We start from the raw sequence: 16,142 nt of genomic DNA, 5'->3' as shown, positions 1-16,142 counted from the left end.
ATAGAACAAGATTTCCATGTAACCATCAGAGGAACCATAGCAGGAACTGACAAGATGGATTTGTATGCAGACTATGAAACATCTAAGTACACTGAAGAGATAGCAAAGTTATTTATGACACCAGTCCTTGCCAAGTTTATACACCTCATTCAAAGACTCCCCCCAACCCTGTTTCTTTGAGGGAGCACCTCTTCTTTCTTCCTGTTACTTCCCTTGCTGGAGGGCTATTCTGCTTCCAGTAAACTTTCCTTGTAGAACTTAAATGCTTTGCTTTTGGTCCCTACAGTTAACTTGGTGGCTGCCATTGCTTTTTGGGTGCATGAATCATAGGAATGGGAGAAATCAGAACATATCTGTCTATCCATCCACTTATCTATGTATCTATCTCTACCTCTCAACCTCTTTATCTGAAAAAATCAGCCCAGAACAGTGAAGTCCTGGTAATAAAAAAAATAAATTAAATAAAACTAGATATTTTTATTTTTCCTAAATGATAAACCTTTCAAATTGGCTCACATACAAAAATAGTATGATGGTTTTAGAGACTGCTGTGGCCCTTATCCAGAATATGGTAATATTGGCCATGATGTTTGGGGCAAATCTGGATCATCACCCTAGCTCTGTCCCTTGGACCACCCAGCCCTGGGAGATAGGAAGGTGAGATGCATGAGGCAGGATATGGATGTCTCCAACTGAGATCTGACATTCCAGGCCCTAGACCTATGTCACTCCTATAAAGTAGGGTCACTGACTCCTAGGCAGCCTGAACAAATGAAGTGTGTCACTCCAAGGCTAGGCATACATGGAAGTACAGGGGCAGAGCTGATGGAGGTCACACTAGTTTTCAGGTGACAGCACTCTGTGCTGCCATGAACTCATTCTTTTTTGCTAATCTCAGCTGTTTCCCCTGCTCCCCAACTCCATGGTGTTGAGACAAGAAGTTAGGAGGTGAGAGCAGACACACATTAAGTCCTTCCCTCTCATGACAATAGATGGGACAAAAACTTAGAGACCATCTGTGTGTCCAAGCAGAAACTGGTTCTGGTTTCATGGCCACTTGTTGAGCTTAGGGCATATTCTTTCAATTTCCTCAGGATCAAGTTTCTCCAGTTTTATAAAATGATGTTTGCTTGAGAATTCAAGGGGGATCTTGATGCCTATGGTCCTTGCTCCTGAATCTTTCAAGGACCTATAATCTCCAAATAAATCCTAAAAATAACTAACTCGAGGTTGCTTTTCTGGGCAGGAAACACTGAATAGACCCCCCAAGTTCTCCACTAGACAAAGACATTTCATTGGCAGACTTATGAAATAGTGACCAAGAGGATCTGCTGACTAAGTCAATGGCAAGTTCTAACTTGTTAAACTGTGAGGTGTTTGGATAGAATTTACAGTTAAATGCTGTTCACATATCAATCCTTTATTCCTGGCAAGTCCCTTCTACCCTTCTACCCATCTGAAACCTAGCTGGTTATTCATTTGAAGTCCTTTTATAAATTTGTGGTTTGACATTTTTGTCTTCCTGTATCAGGCTAGAAATATCATAAGTCCACTCATGGCTTCCTGGCTTCCCTCAATTCTCACTTACATAGAACATAAAGCATAGGTGATCATACCATCCTGGTTTGTCTTAAGCAGTCCTAGTTTGTAGCTATTGTGCTGACCGAGCTATTTACAGCACCCATTCAGACTTTATTTCCCCAGTTTGAATGATAAGTTGTGTCCTCATCCTAATGTTAACTATAGAGCTGTTGGGAAAATCATGACATATTCTTCTATGCTTATCAAAGCAAAAATATGTTATGGCTTTTCCAACAACCCAACACATACATATCCCAGAGACTCTCATAGCCTTTATGAGGCTGTAAAAGAGAGCGTGAATCCTTAGCTCTTTGCTAGACTGTGAAACCATGACACCTGCTGCCATCTTTTAAGAAGCACCTTTGATGCCTGATGCTCAGAGGTCCCAGTTCTGCCAGAACTGAGTAGTGGTCTGGTCAAAATAATAGCAGTAAGTAACTAATTCACCATAAAGGTCTAGAAATATTTTATAATGATCTAGCTTATTCTGAAGGTAATAAAATTCCCATATAACAAGTTGATACAGGATAACAAATTAGTTCACTTGGGGAGCTTTGTGCAGGTGTGCTAAGGCACTGGGACAGGGCTGGGTGCTGGCAATGCCGAGGTATAGGAACAGTCCAAGATGGCAGAAGTAGAGGAGACACTGAAATGACTTCAGAGCCAAAAAGGAGTGCAGTGCATCATCTTGGTGAACACAGAAGGCATTCCCATCAAAAGCACTATGGACAAACCCACCACCACACAATATGCCAACCTATGTACAACTTCATCCTGAAGACCTAGAGCACCATGTGCAAAATTGACCCACAGAATGATCTCACCTTTCTTCGAATTCACTCCAAGAAAAATGAAGTTATAGTTGCACTAGATAAAGACTATTTCCTGATTGTGATTCAGAATCCAACTGCATAAACCACATTTCTTGGCTGCTGTTCATTCCTTAATTTAATGCTTGCCCCCACATGCCAAGAATAATAGTGTTAATCATGTCAACAGACTGGCACATGAAAATCACCAACAAGCCCATTCAGACCAATCCAGAACCATGATTGGGCTGCAGTCCACCCATTACACCAGACCCTGCCTTTGCTGCCAATAACCCCTGAGCTCCCAGAAGGGCCCTCTCTGCTCATGTTCAGGTTTGGAACAAGTGCTTGTGAGAAGCTTGCATCCTATTTCCTCCTGACCTTCAGGTTACTTTGCTGTCCTTAGAAAAAGATATTTTTCTTTAACTAAAAATAATCAAAATGCAAAAAAGAAACAAAACTCACTTGGCTAGTGCACTGTTTTGTTAAGCACATGATCTAGGTTGAATTCTAATCCCTACCACATTGAAGGAAGTTTTAGTGCTGTGGTGTCTCTCTCTCCCTCTCCCTCTCCCTCTCCCTCTCCCTCTCCCTCTCCCTCTCCCTCTCCCTCTGTCCCTCTCTGCCTTCTGTCTGTATCCTTAAAAAATAACTTGGGGGTGGATGGTGGTGCTCACTTGCACATCCATTTTGCATATGCCATCCAACCTACTCCAATTTCTTTTCCTTCAGTCCACAAGACAAATATTACTTATTTTTTCAAACAAAACTCTCTTGGTTCCACTATTTGGGCTGCCACCAAATTTAATTATCTGTTCAACTCTTATCACTTGATACTGTTCCCAGATTTCAGTTGTTGCATAATGTACTGGGCATGCTGAGCTGTCTGCATAGCTGTGTCTGCCACACATGGAAACTTGGTAATGGCAGAGACCTGGTCTTGCTCACTGTTATATTCATGATACTAAACATATTTCAGGCCCTCAAAGCTCCTGGATGTAGAGGTGCAGATCAGGGATGGGTGGTGGTACACCTGGTTGAACGTGTATGTTAAAGTGCACAAAGACCCAGGTTCAAGCCCCTGGTCCCCACCTACAAACGGAAAGCTTAGCAAGTAGTAAAGCAGTACTGCAGGTGTCTCTCTGCCTCTCTCCCTCTTTCTATCCCTACTCTCTCAATTTCAGGCTGTCTCTACCCAATAAATGAAGATAATAATAAAAATAAAATAAATAAGATTAAATAAACACAGAGATGTGGATCTGATTAGGCTGAGACAGTTGGTTTTTCCTGTTCCCACCCACCCCTATCCTATCAGGCTCTGCATTGCTATTGATTGAAAAATGGGGAGGGGCCAGTAGTGTACTCAACTGAGCACATATTACCATGCATAGGAACCTGGGCTTAAGCCTCTGGTTCCCACCTGCAGAAAGGAAGTTTCATGAGCAGTGCAGCAGTGGAGCAGTGCTGCAGATGTCTCTCCTTCTCCCTATCTTCCCCTCCCAATTTCTCTCTGTCTCTGTCAAAAAAATAAATATATACATAAAAGGGGGAAATGGCTGGCAAGGTTTGTTGTGCAGGCATGGAACCCCAGAAGTAATCCTGGTGATAATTTATTTTTATAAGCCAATTAGATAAAATAAAGATCAGGGAGGAGGTCAAACTACATGCAGAAGGATGAACAGAGAGGCTCCCCACTTCTTTTAGTGACACAAGGTCTAGATGTCTTGGGATAAAACAAGGGTTTCACTCCACCTCATACTGGCATAATACCCCATACAAAGCAAGACAATATTGTTTTTGTGAATCAGAGACTGAATCAGGGCTTGGGAGTAGGGTCGAGAGGTAGAAAACCACCATACACGACTAGAAATTATTACATTCCTGCCTGAGGTCTTGACCCTTCAGCTGGGAGGGCTGATCAATCACAGGCAGCTAGGAGATGTGGCTGAGCTCCAGCAGCAATAAAAACAACAGAATCCATTCCCCTGAATCCAGATTTCCAGACAAATGCTTCTTCTGCAAGTGTATGAAATCCTCATAACTACTGTCTGAAACTGAAATTGTTTTTATTTTATCTTCTTGCTGATAGAGGGATTAAAATTCTATCTTTTTTATTTTTTCTTTTGTCATCTCTGGGACTACCCTCTAGGCTGACTTTTTGAGGGGGGAGGGAGAGGGAGAGAGAGTGAGAGATCATAGCCCCAAAGCTTCCTTCAATGCAGTGGGGAGCCAGGCCTGACCCTGCATCACCCACAGAGCAAAGTAGTACACTAGCTAAGTGAGCTATTCTGTTGGCCCTGGAATTTTGTCTTTTTAGTTTAGCTGCATTGGACTCTAAGTGATTCACTTCTGAGTGGGACTACAAGCAAAACTGAACATTCTAGCTTATGTGTCTAGTGTATGCAAGACCCATTTTTTTTTCTCTAACGTCCTTTACCAAAATCACTAAATGGCCTCTTTCTAGTGTTTCTAAAACTTTTGTTTTCTTTTTTTATATTTTATTTATTTTATTTTAATGAGAGATACAGAAAGGAAGGAAGGTTGGAAGGGAGGAAGGAAGGAAAAAAGGAAGGAAGGAAGGAAGGAAGGAAGGAAGGAAGGAAGGAAGGAAGGAAGGAAGGAAGGAAGGAAGATAGGCAAGAGCAATACCCAATTCTGGCTGATGGTGGTGCTGGGGATTGAACTTGGAACCTCAGAGCCTCAGGCATGTAAGTCTTTTACAGAACCATTATGCGGGTCTCCCCAGCCCTCTTTCTTTTCTTTTCTTTCTTCCTTCCTTGATTCCTCTCTTTCTCCCTTCTCTCCTTTCTTTCTTTCTTTCTTTCTTTTTCTTTCTTTCTCTCTTTCTTTCTCCTATCAGGGTTTTCACTGGGGCTCAGTGTCTGTACAGCTTCACCACTCTGGTGGGTAGGGGAAGAATTTTTTCTTTCTTTCAACAGAGAGTGAGAGACAAAAAGAGAGAAGAGAGAAAGAGACAGAATGAAAGAAACACCTGCAGCACTGCTTTGCCAATCATGTGTCCTCTACTGGGTGAGCTACCACCCAACCCCAAAACTTTTCTATTCATACAAATCTCTTTGGATTTATGTTAAAATGGGGACATTGGAGGCCTAGCACATGGGCCAGTGAGTAAAGTTCATGCCTTGCCATGCATGAGGCCCTAGGTTCAATCCCTGACATAATGTGGAAATACCATGGACAGCAGCAAGAGAACTCCATGGATAGGGAAATGGTATTTTGGGCTTAGTCACTCTCACTTTTGATTCCTCTCTCTCTAAAAAGTAAAGAATAAAAATGTGGGGGAGTCGAGCAGTAGCACAGCGGGTTAAGTACACATGGATTTGAGCCCCTGGCTCCTCACCTGCAGGGGAGTTGCTTCACAGGCAGTGAAGCAGGTCTGCAGGTATCTTTCTCTCCCCCCCTCTGTCTTTCCCTCCTCTCTCTATTTCTCTCTGTCCTATCCAACAACAACATCAAACAACAATAATAATAAGTACAACAATAAAACAACAAGGGTAACAAAAGGGAATAAATAAGTAAATATTTTTAAAAAGAATAAAAATGTGGTTACGGAAGTCTATCAACCTCGTGTTCATAAATGTGTATTACTTTTAAAAAAAGTCAAAGAAAATTCATTTATTTTTTTCTTCGCCCTTCAGTGCAGATGTTGTAGATCTGGAGTCTGACAGGTGGCAGATCCATTATTTTTCTGAATACTGTCAGTGGTGCTCTGAGGTCTAGCTCTTGAGAAGCCAGGCTCTAGCTCTCCACCACTAGCCCCAAAGTGTTTCCTTTGAACCTTCTATTGAAACTGAACCTCAAAAAGAAACAGTTTTTTCTATGTTCATTTTATCATTTTACCTAAAAAATTTTAAATCTAAACAAATATAGGTGCCTAACTTGGTCCATCTGTCAGAGGCCTTCCCATCACATGTGAAAGGAAATAAAATTCTCTACTTCCGAGAGGCTGGCAATAGCTGACTTACCTGTTCACTCACATTTGGCTTACTGCATATTCTGAAATGGGTATGTCACAAAACTGGTCTTCTTTCAACTAACCTAACCCTTGCAAATGGTGCAAGAGGTGTTTATAAATGCCAGGAAATTGCTTATCAAAGAATATACATCTGCAAACCAAAAAAGTTGGTCCTGTAATGCAGAAGTATAAGGTTACTTGAAGTATGGACTTATAGTCATGTTTGGTTGTGACCTTTAGAGTACATTGCATTGGGGCCTGGGAGACAGCACAACGGTTATGCAAAGACTTTCATGCCTAAGACACTGAGCTCAGAAGCTTAATTCCTCACTCAACCCAAAAGCCAGAGCTGAGCAGTGCTCTGGTCTCTCTCTGCCTCTTTCTGTGTGTCTTTCTCTCCGAAAATCTCTCATCAAATAAATAAAACATTTTTTAAAAGAAAGCCTGTGTACATTTAAATGTAGTGCTTACTCAACAGCCAAATAATAGAAGCAGCCTAAATGCCGACCAATAGATGACCGGGTAGAGAAGTTATGGGATGTATATTCCATGGAATAGTACTTTGCAATAAAAAAGAGATGATATTACATTTTTGGGACAAAATAGATATAACTGGGGGTGATTATTCTGAAAGAAATAACATAAAAGACAATTACCAAATAGTTATACTCATATGTGGAATATAGAGCACTAAAACACATGAATTTGCAATAAATAAAACAGAAGTAAAAGAAAACTGTCTCGGGAGTCAGGCCGTAGCGCAGCGGGTTAAGCGCAGGTGGCGCTAAGCACAAGGACCCGTGTAAGGATCCTGGTTCGAGGCCTGGCTCCCCACCTGCAGGGGGCTGCTTCACAAGCGGTGAAGCAGGTCTGCAGGTGTCTTTCTCTCCCTCTCTCTATCTTCCCCCTCCCCTCTCCATTTCTCTCTGTCCTACCCAACAATGACAACAATAACAACTACAACAATAAAAAACAACAAGGGCAACAAAAGGAAATAAATAAATAAAATAAAATAAAAAGAACTTAAAAAAAAAAGAAAACTGTCTCTAAGACTATGTGAGGACTATGGTGGTTATTACTGGAAGGGTGGGGGCATAGACTTTGGTGTTGGGTGCACTATGGATGGACCTATGATCTGTAATCTTACTATCTCCTAAACCACTATTGATAACAAATTTAAACTGTTTTGCAGGCCTGAGGGGATTTCTGCTGTGACACTGCCCATGAATAGGACTTTGGGACCTGATTAGCATACGGCTGAGGCTGTATGTAAGAACTTAGTTAGCACAGGGCTGATATCAGGCTGAGGTAGGACTGGATTTAAGGACATGGCCCCTTTGTTCCTGTGCTTCCATTTTCTGGCTCCTGGCTTTCCTGCTCGCTCGCAGTGCTCACAATGGCCACTCCTCCCAGGACTTGTACACATGTAGCTGAAATCTGGTAACTAACTTACAGATTCATGGTCCAGACTAGTCTTATCTCTGCTTATATCTGCCTATGCTGTACTAAAATATACCATTCCATATTGCTGTACCGCCATGTAACAAACCTTCTGATTGTTTTAAACCCGCACAAGCCATGCCTCCCATGAAGTCTTTTGATTTTTATTTATTTATTTTTATTTATTCCCTTTTGTTGCCCTTGTTGTTTTATTGTTGTAGTTATTGATGTCGTCATTGTTGGGTAGGACAGAGAAAAATGGAGAGAGAAGGGGAAGACAAAGGGGGGGAGAGAAAGATAGACACCTGCAGACCCGCTTCACCACTTGTAAAGCAACTCCCCTGCAGGTGGGGAGCTGGGGACTCAAACCGGGATCCTTACACCAATCCTTGCACTTTGTGCCACGTGCGCTTAACCCATCTTTTTATTATTTTTTTTAATTACAATAGATTTCTTTTGTTTTTTACTTACAAGCATCTGTTTGCCCTTCTGGTAATAGCACTTTAATTTCAATTACATGAAGTCTTAGCAGTACAGTCTGCCTCCTTCTTAACATTAATCACTATACCAATAAGTCTCCCGTCTTAAATGACATATGTAAGCATTACCCCACCAATGTGTCCTGGAGCTCCGCTTCCCCAGAGCCCCACCCTACTAGGGAAAGAGAGAGGCAGGCTGGGAGTATGGATCGACCAGTCAATGCCCATGTTCAGCGGGGAAGCAATTACAGAAGCCAGACCTTCCACCTTCTGCACCCCACAATGACCCTGGGTCCATACACCCAGAGGGATGAAGACTAGGAAAGCTATCAGGGGAGGGGATGGGATACGGAGATCTGGTGGTGGGAATTGGGTGTAGTTGTACCCTTCTTATCCTATGGTTTTGTTAATGTCTCTTTTTTAAAAAAAAAAGTAAAAAAAAATTTTTTTTAATTTTAAAAAAAGCAATTGAAACAGGTACATCTTAACAGTAGTATCTCAAATGGACCATCCATTACTTTCTGCTACCCAGAATTCCATGGCATCTTTTCCACAACTTATTCAACTTTCTTTTCAACTCTATAGGACTTTTTTTATTGCTGCTGTCAAACTGTCACAGATTTAGTGGCTTACATAATTATATAAGAAAAATATATAACATCCATAGTATATCAACAGCTCTTACAACATAAATGCAAGAAGACAACACCCAATTAAAAAATGGGCAAAGGATATAAATTGATACTTTTCCAAGTAAAATATACAAATGGTTAATAAGTATATGAAAATTGATGTTTATCATCTGCCATTACAGAAATGCAGACCAATACCATTGTGAGACAGCAGTCCATACTCACTTGGACATCTCAACTTTTTAAAGATTAAGGAAAACAACGTGCTAACAATTATGTAGAAGAATTATATATGCCTAGTGGGAGTATAAAATGATTCAGTTGCTAAGGAAATCAGTTGGCAGTTCATCAAAAAGTTGAACACAGTTACATGAGCCAGCAATTTTACTCCTCCTTATTGGCCTCAAAGAATTGAAAATAGGTACTCAAATAAGAACATGTATATTTACAGCATGTTCAAATTCACAAAGTCCAAAGGTTCAATAACCCAAATGGCTATCCTTAGATAAATGGATAACCTATGATTTACCCCTAAAATGAGGTATTGGTCATAAAAAAAAGGACTGAAGCACTGACATATGCCACTGCAAAGATAAACCTCAAAATCTCTATGCTAAAGGAAAGAAGCCAGACATAAAATGAAGCATATGTACTACTTCATCTCTATGAAGTGCCTGGAACAGGCAAATCTACAGAGACAACACAAGTTGGTGGTTACCAGGGAGACAAAGGAGACTAGGGTGTGAAGCAGCTGCTTAAAAGGTACACAATGTTTTTTTTTTGGGGGGTAACAGGGGGTTAGGAAGACAGTAGGGGGAAATTAGTGAGTGTACAACTTTGTTGATGCATTCTTCACCCTAAAATGGCTGATTTTATGTTATGTATATTTTATCTCAGTAAGCACACAGAAATTCACCATCTCATTGGTCAGAAGTCCTAAAATCAAAGATCTTGCAGGTCTGTTTCTTCCAAAATCTCCAGAGAAAGATTCCTACCTTGCCTATCTCAGCTTCTAGAAGCTCCTTGAATTCCTGGCTTGTGGTCCCTCCCAGAAATGGTACTGCTCTGACCCTTGCTCTGTCACCACAGTTCTTTCTTTGACTCTGATATATATATTTTTTATTATTTATTTTCCCTTTTGTTGTCCTTGCTGTTTTATTGTTGTAGTTATTATTATTGTTATTATTGACATTGTTGTTGGATAGGACAGAGAGAAATGGGGAGAGGAGGGGAAGACAGAGAGGGGCAGAGAAAGATAGACACCTGCAGACCTGCTTCACCACCTGTGAAGCGACTCCCCTGCAGGTGGGGAGCCAGGGGCTCAAACTGGGATTCTTACGCCTGTCCTTGCACTTTGCGCCACCTGCGCTTAACCTACTGCGCTACTGCCTGACTACCGACTCTGATATCTTATAAGGACTCCACAATAGCAGTGGGCCCACCTGAATACCCTAGTATCCTGCTTCCCAGTTCCTGATTTTTAATGCACCTGATTCTGTAAGCCATGCCAAGTGACAATCACAGGAGTCAGAGATTAGAATGTCAAGGCACCTTTGGGAGACCATTCTTCATTCTATCCACCACCACCCTCCCTTCAATTCATCCTGTTTTTCAGCACTGCATTTTAATGAATGGGAAACATGAAAGTCACCAGGATTTGGTGACTTCTTGACCATAATGATGCATGGATGACTGAGGAAATACGTAGGAATGTTGAACAGAGTATTTTCTCAGAATGAGGAACCAGATAAACATAATAAAGTATGAAGTATAACTACAGCAGCTAATCAGAGGTTGCAGAGGCAACGATAAGCCTACCCTAGGAAGAGTAAGTAAATAAGAAAATGTACAGAATGTATAATTTAAGTTAGAGCTCTGTCTGCACATAGAGAATAGAACTTACCACCCACCCTCCTTTATGGGGTGACACCCTTCTACTGTCAAAGTGGAATCTGAGTCAGAGGTCAAACCCTCTGCAGTCCTCAGAGGAGAATGAACAATTCCCTCCATTCACACCTAAGTACCGAGAGTGCACTGTGTTTCTCTGAACACTCAGTCATGCACATGCTTTCATCCTCCCTGGTCTACTGTCTAAAGGTGTCCAGCTTGGGGCTGGGTGGTGGCACATCTGGTGGAGTACACACATTACTTTGCAGGTCCAACCCCTTCACCCCCACCTTCAAGAGCAGTGGAGCAGAGTTGCAGGTGTCTGTCTCTCCCCCTCCAACCCCTATTTCTCTGTGTCTCTATAAGAAAAAGAGAAACATGGCCACTGGGCCATGGAGTTGTGCAGGTACCAAACCCCAGTGGCAAAATAAGTAAGTAAATAAATAGAAGTGCCCGGATCACTGCTGGGGTTCGTGTGGTAAGCACATGAAAGAAGTTAAACTGCCAGGGGAGCAAAAAAGCAGCGCTGTTTCTACATTTATAGACATTTGTAATCAAAGGCATCTTTATTTTCATGCCATTTTTATACATATTGCAGTATAGTTGAAAAACTGAAGTTTGGGGTCATAGAACTTCTAGGAGTCTATTTAGTGCAGAACCTTTTTTACTTGGGGGTGTGACAGGGGTTGCATTAGCTCAGTGGCAGAGTATTTGACTACAGAACCTTTTAGGATCAGTTTGCTAAAACTCTATTGGTTTCCATGGGTGCATTTCTAAAAAACAACTACAACAAAATCCTGCTGGTTTGCTGAGAAAATTATCCATTGTGGGAGGGGCCAGGTGATGGTCACCTGGTTAAGCATACATTACCATGTACAAGGACCCAAGGATCCAGATTCAAGCTCCCAACCCCCACCTGCAGGAAAGACTTCGCAAGTAGTGAAGTAGGGCTGCAGATGTTTTTTTCTCTCCCACTTTACCTACTCCTCCTCTCTCAATTTCTCTTTTCTATCCAATAAAAATACATAGAAAGAAAAAAAAAAGGAAAAATGGCTGACTGGAGAGGTGAATTCATAGTGCTGGCACTGAGCCCCCATAATAACTCTGGTGTCAGAAAAAAGGAAAGAAACAAAAAATAATAATCAACTGTGGAACAGACTAAAATCCTGACAGGTTATGCCACTGGATTTCCCAGAATCTTTGAAGGGCGATGTTATTGTGCCACCTTTGCCCTTTGTTTTAAGATTAATTTATTGAGAAAATGAGCAAGAGCATCATTCTGACACATTTAGTGCTGTCAATCAAACTTGGAACTTTGATGCATTATAGTGGAAAGGGACCTAGGTTGGGGGTGATTACGTTTTGCAAACACCTATCACAGGGAGATGAAAAATTATACTCAAGCCAACAACTGCACCATAAATCATTATCCCTTCAATAAAATGATTTAAGAAAACACACACACACACACAAACTCATACATTCAAGTCCAGACCCACCTATCCAGATGTCTGAACAATTCCCTTTCCAAAATGCCTCTTTCCTAAATGAACCATAAAAGTTATCAATTTATCTGACATTGACCAAGCAGTTTAATCTATGCCCAAAGGACTTTATAAGGAAGTTGGGGTTTCTGGAAGATCCACAACTACTTTTAGTTCAATGGATCATCTTGGGACTCAGGTATCACTCAAACTCCATTATCAAAAGCATGAGTCAGCTCTATCTTTATAGAGATGTGTTTGCTGAAAATTAGTGGTAGGGAGGTGGTGGCATTTGTGCATTCAGGGTGGAGAAAGCACTAAGGCTAATATTGCCTTTTCCTTCTTCCCCTCAGATTATAATCTTTCTGAGGTACACACAGGGTGTTAAGTCAGTTACCTAATGCAACACTGCTAGTCAAAGCTGTCTGCAAAGATATAATCTTTAGGGCTTTAGTTAAGTACAGCCATCAGAGTTATGACATTCAGCACCCAGAACTTCCTACAATGATGATTTTGTGACTTGCATCTTTTATACACAATGAAGTATGAAACTGGAATAAAATTATACTTTCTTCCCCAAAATATGAAAAATAAAAAGTACTAAACTTAAGAGAATCAGTATAATGTCAGGTTGAAATGTAGCTAACCAGGGGCCAGGCAGTGGCACACCTGATTAAGCATACATTAGCATGTGCAAGGATCTAGGTCCAAACCCCTGGTTCCCACCTGCAAGGGGAAAACTTCACAAGTGGTGAAGCAGTACTGCAGGTTGGTGTCTGTCTCTGTCTGTCTGTCTCTCTCTCTCTCTTTCCCTACCTCCCTATATGTCTCTCCCTATCTCTCTCTTCCTTTCCAATTTCTATCTTTATCCAAAATAAATAAAATTATTTTTAATGTAGCCAACCTCCCTATCAGTTATATCACTCACTGTTGTCAATTCCTCCTCTACAGCACAGTTTCTGTGCTTGGGCTGCTGTGACTAGATTGCTGAGTTATAACTGTAAGAGTCACTGCAAAACCAGCATGACATACATGTTTGTGGTAGTACACAGTTATGTTTTCTAGAAGCCAGAAGATTCATAGAAGCCACATAGTTATTTGTACTATCCCTCCTTGGTCTTACTGTTGAGATGTCACATTGTGGTGACTGAAAAGTGCCATGTTTTCAATGACAACTCTGACTTCCTACATTCTGTCCCATTGTCCTATAAACCTACTGACAATTGTCCAGCCGTGTGGGCCAGTTTCTGCTTCAGAATGAAGATTTGCTGTATAACGGCAGAGTGGAGCAAGTAACCTTCTTAGAAACCCAGTCATCCACAGGAATAAGCAAAAGCAGTGCCAGTAGGGGCGCAAAGTAGAGTACATGTACTATCATGAAAAGACTCCAATTCAAACTCATTTTCAGGAGCAAAAACTTAATGATCAGTGAAGTAATGCAGCAGGTGTCTCTCTTCCCTGCCTCCCCTTTTCCTTTCAATTTCTCCCTGCTCCTGTCCAAAAGTAAACAATAAAAATTTAAAAAGTAATGCCAGGAAACAGATTGAAAAAAAAAAGATCATGAATAAAATCATTAGAAAGATACTACTACTTATCAAAATAAACCCTGGAAGTCACAAATCCTTTTTCAAAAATGAAGTAATATACCAGAACTTAAGTGAATCTTACACTGTATCTTACTTTTCCAATTAAAAGATTACAAATCACAACACTAAGCACCCAAATAAGAATGGTATATGGTGTACCATAAAAGGAGTTACAAACATTTACAATTAGATCAGAAAGCTTATCTTGGGGTCAGAGGTTTCACATTCTTCTCAAGAAGTAGGGAAGAGTGAGACAGCCAGAAAAATAATTGAAACCATGGCCCCCAAAGGACTGAGCAACCTGGGGGAGGTGGTGACCTGAGGCTGATAAAATGGGTTGAATGAAGACAGTAACTGCCAGCAGTTAATATGCTAACCCTGAATTTGGAAACTTGGAAGAGAATCTTGGGAACTCACATGCCCTATCTCTGCCTCTGCCTCTTTAAAACAGTGAATAGTAATGTAAGACCAACTAGAAACTTTGTTCTAGGAAGATGTTCAAAGGAGTCCGTCCCATTGTGGTCTAGAAGGCAGGAAGTGTTAACATACTCAGCCCCTTTCTGATTGACCCTTGAACCCAACTCTTGGCTTTTCAGTCCACTTTCCCTGACTTGTGTAGATGCAACCTTTCAAAAACGAAGTATTCCAGGACTTAATTGTACTTACACCATGTCTTATTCAGAAGGGGAGCCTGACTGGACTTCACTCTGTCTTCTGTGCAGGTTCCTAGTGGCAACAGATGTACATGTTTCCCTTTTTGCAGAGGCTGGTGTGATAGTGTTTGGCTTTCTGTGGTGCTGGGCAGTGGCTTCCGAATCAGTAAACTCAGTCATCTTGTATCCAGTCTTGGTAACAAGAAACATATTTACACATCCTAACAGATAGATGAGCTTTGTTGCCCAGGAAAACAGACACTGCACCTACACAGTGTTTTCCAGGAAGTCACCCACTATTTCCCTGGAGAACTGCACTGATCTGACCTACCCAGAGCCAGTGCCCCACACAGATTATAGACCTGACTATTCATATACTCAAATGCTGGCATTTCCCTCCATGTGTGATCTTGAGAACTCCCCAATCCCCTGCTTTCTCAATTGTTAAATGGGCATATTTAAAACCATCTACCTCTATCTTCGTTAGGGTTGTTACAGTAGGATTTGTATAAAACATACAGCACAGTGGTCCGGGAGGTGGCGCAGTGGATGGAGCATTGGATTCTCAGGCATGAGGTCCAGAGTTCAGTCCCTGGCAGCACATGTGCCGGAGTGATGTCTGGTTCTTTCTCTCTCTCCTATCTTTCTCATAAAAAAAAGTTTCTCAAAAGACAAACTGAATCCTTTTTAATATATAGGCTATGTATTTGATATGCGGACTCTCTCAAAAGCCTAGACCAAGTAGATTAGAAGCTTCCAATAGCACAGCTATATACAAGATACTGGGTACTGTACAGCAAACCATAACAAAGGGACTTTTCAAAGTTAACCCAATTAACAAATAATGTGATGATAATATTAACTATTGAGTGTCTTTTTGAACCCTAAGACAGCAGGAACCTCACATCTTCACTATAAAGCCCCTACTTCCCCCAGTCCTGGAACCCTTGGATAGGGCTCACTTTCCCGTATGCATCCCCCAATCCAAACCAAATAACATTGCATCTGCCAATCACAACCTAACCAAAGCAACAATTGCTACCTCAACATGCTTCACCTCAGAATGTATCCAGAGACTTCACGTGTGGAATGACAACCCTTCAGCTTCATTACTCGGGTGAGACCTTTCCTTTAATAGTACACTCTAATTTCATCTCAGGTAGTTCACTTTCTAACAAAGTCCCATAATCTAGATATACACCAGTTTCTGTGAGAGAGAGCTTATGTGCACACGTATCCATAAACTACTGCAAAATATATACCTGAAAGCAGGACTACACTAGAGTTTGCAGTGAGTACCTCCCTAACACTTCCTCTCCACTATTCCAAGCTTGGGATCCATGATTGCTCAACAAATTGTTTGGCTTCATATGTTAACTCTGTTTTCAATCACCAGGTTCCAGATGCCACCAGGATGCTGGCTAGGCTTCCTTGGATTGAAGACCCCACCAATGTGTCCTGGAGCTCAGCTTCCCCAGAGTCACACCCTACTAGGGAAAGAGAGAGGCAGACTGGGGGTATGGACCGACCAGTCAACGCCCATGTTCAGCGGGGAAGCAATTACAGAAGCCAGACCTTCTACCTTCTGCATCCCTCAACGACCCTGGGTCCATGC

The 16,142-nt window shown here is 41.5% G+C and overlaps 1 protein-coding gene and 1 pseudogene across 2 annotated transcripts in view; one reads left to right on the top strand and one right to left on the bottom strand.

Annotated features, from left to right (window-relative positions):
* GNA14 (G protein subunit alpha 14) overlaps positions 1-16,142 on the bottom strand; it is a 219,134-nt gene that overhangs the window by 162,062 nt on the left and 40,930 nt on the right. The gene's annotated exons all lie outside the window — the stretch shown is intronic.
* Positions 2,167-2,552, top strand: LOC103107332 (dynein light chain roadblock-type 1-like; annotated as a pseudogene).

Source organism: Erinaceus europaeus, chromosome 10 (genome assembly GCF_950295315.1).
Source record: "Erinaceus europaeus chromosome 10, mEriEur2.1, whole genome shotgun sequence".
Lineage (NCBI taxonomy): Eukaryota > Metazoa > Chordata > Mammalia > Eulipotyphla > Erinaceidae > Erinaceus > Erinaceus europaeus.
The sequence above is the reverse complement of the archived record's forward strand: the minus strand, read 5'-3'. Positions and strand labels throughout refer to the sequence as shown.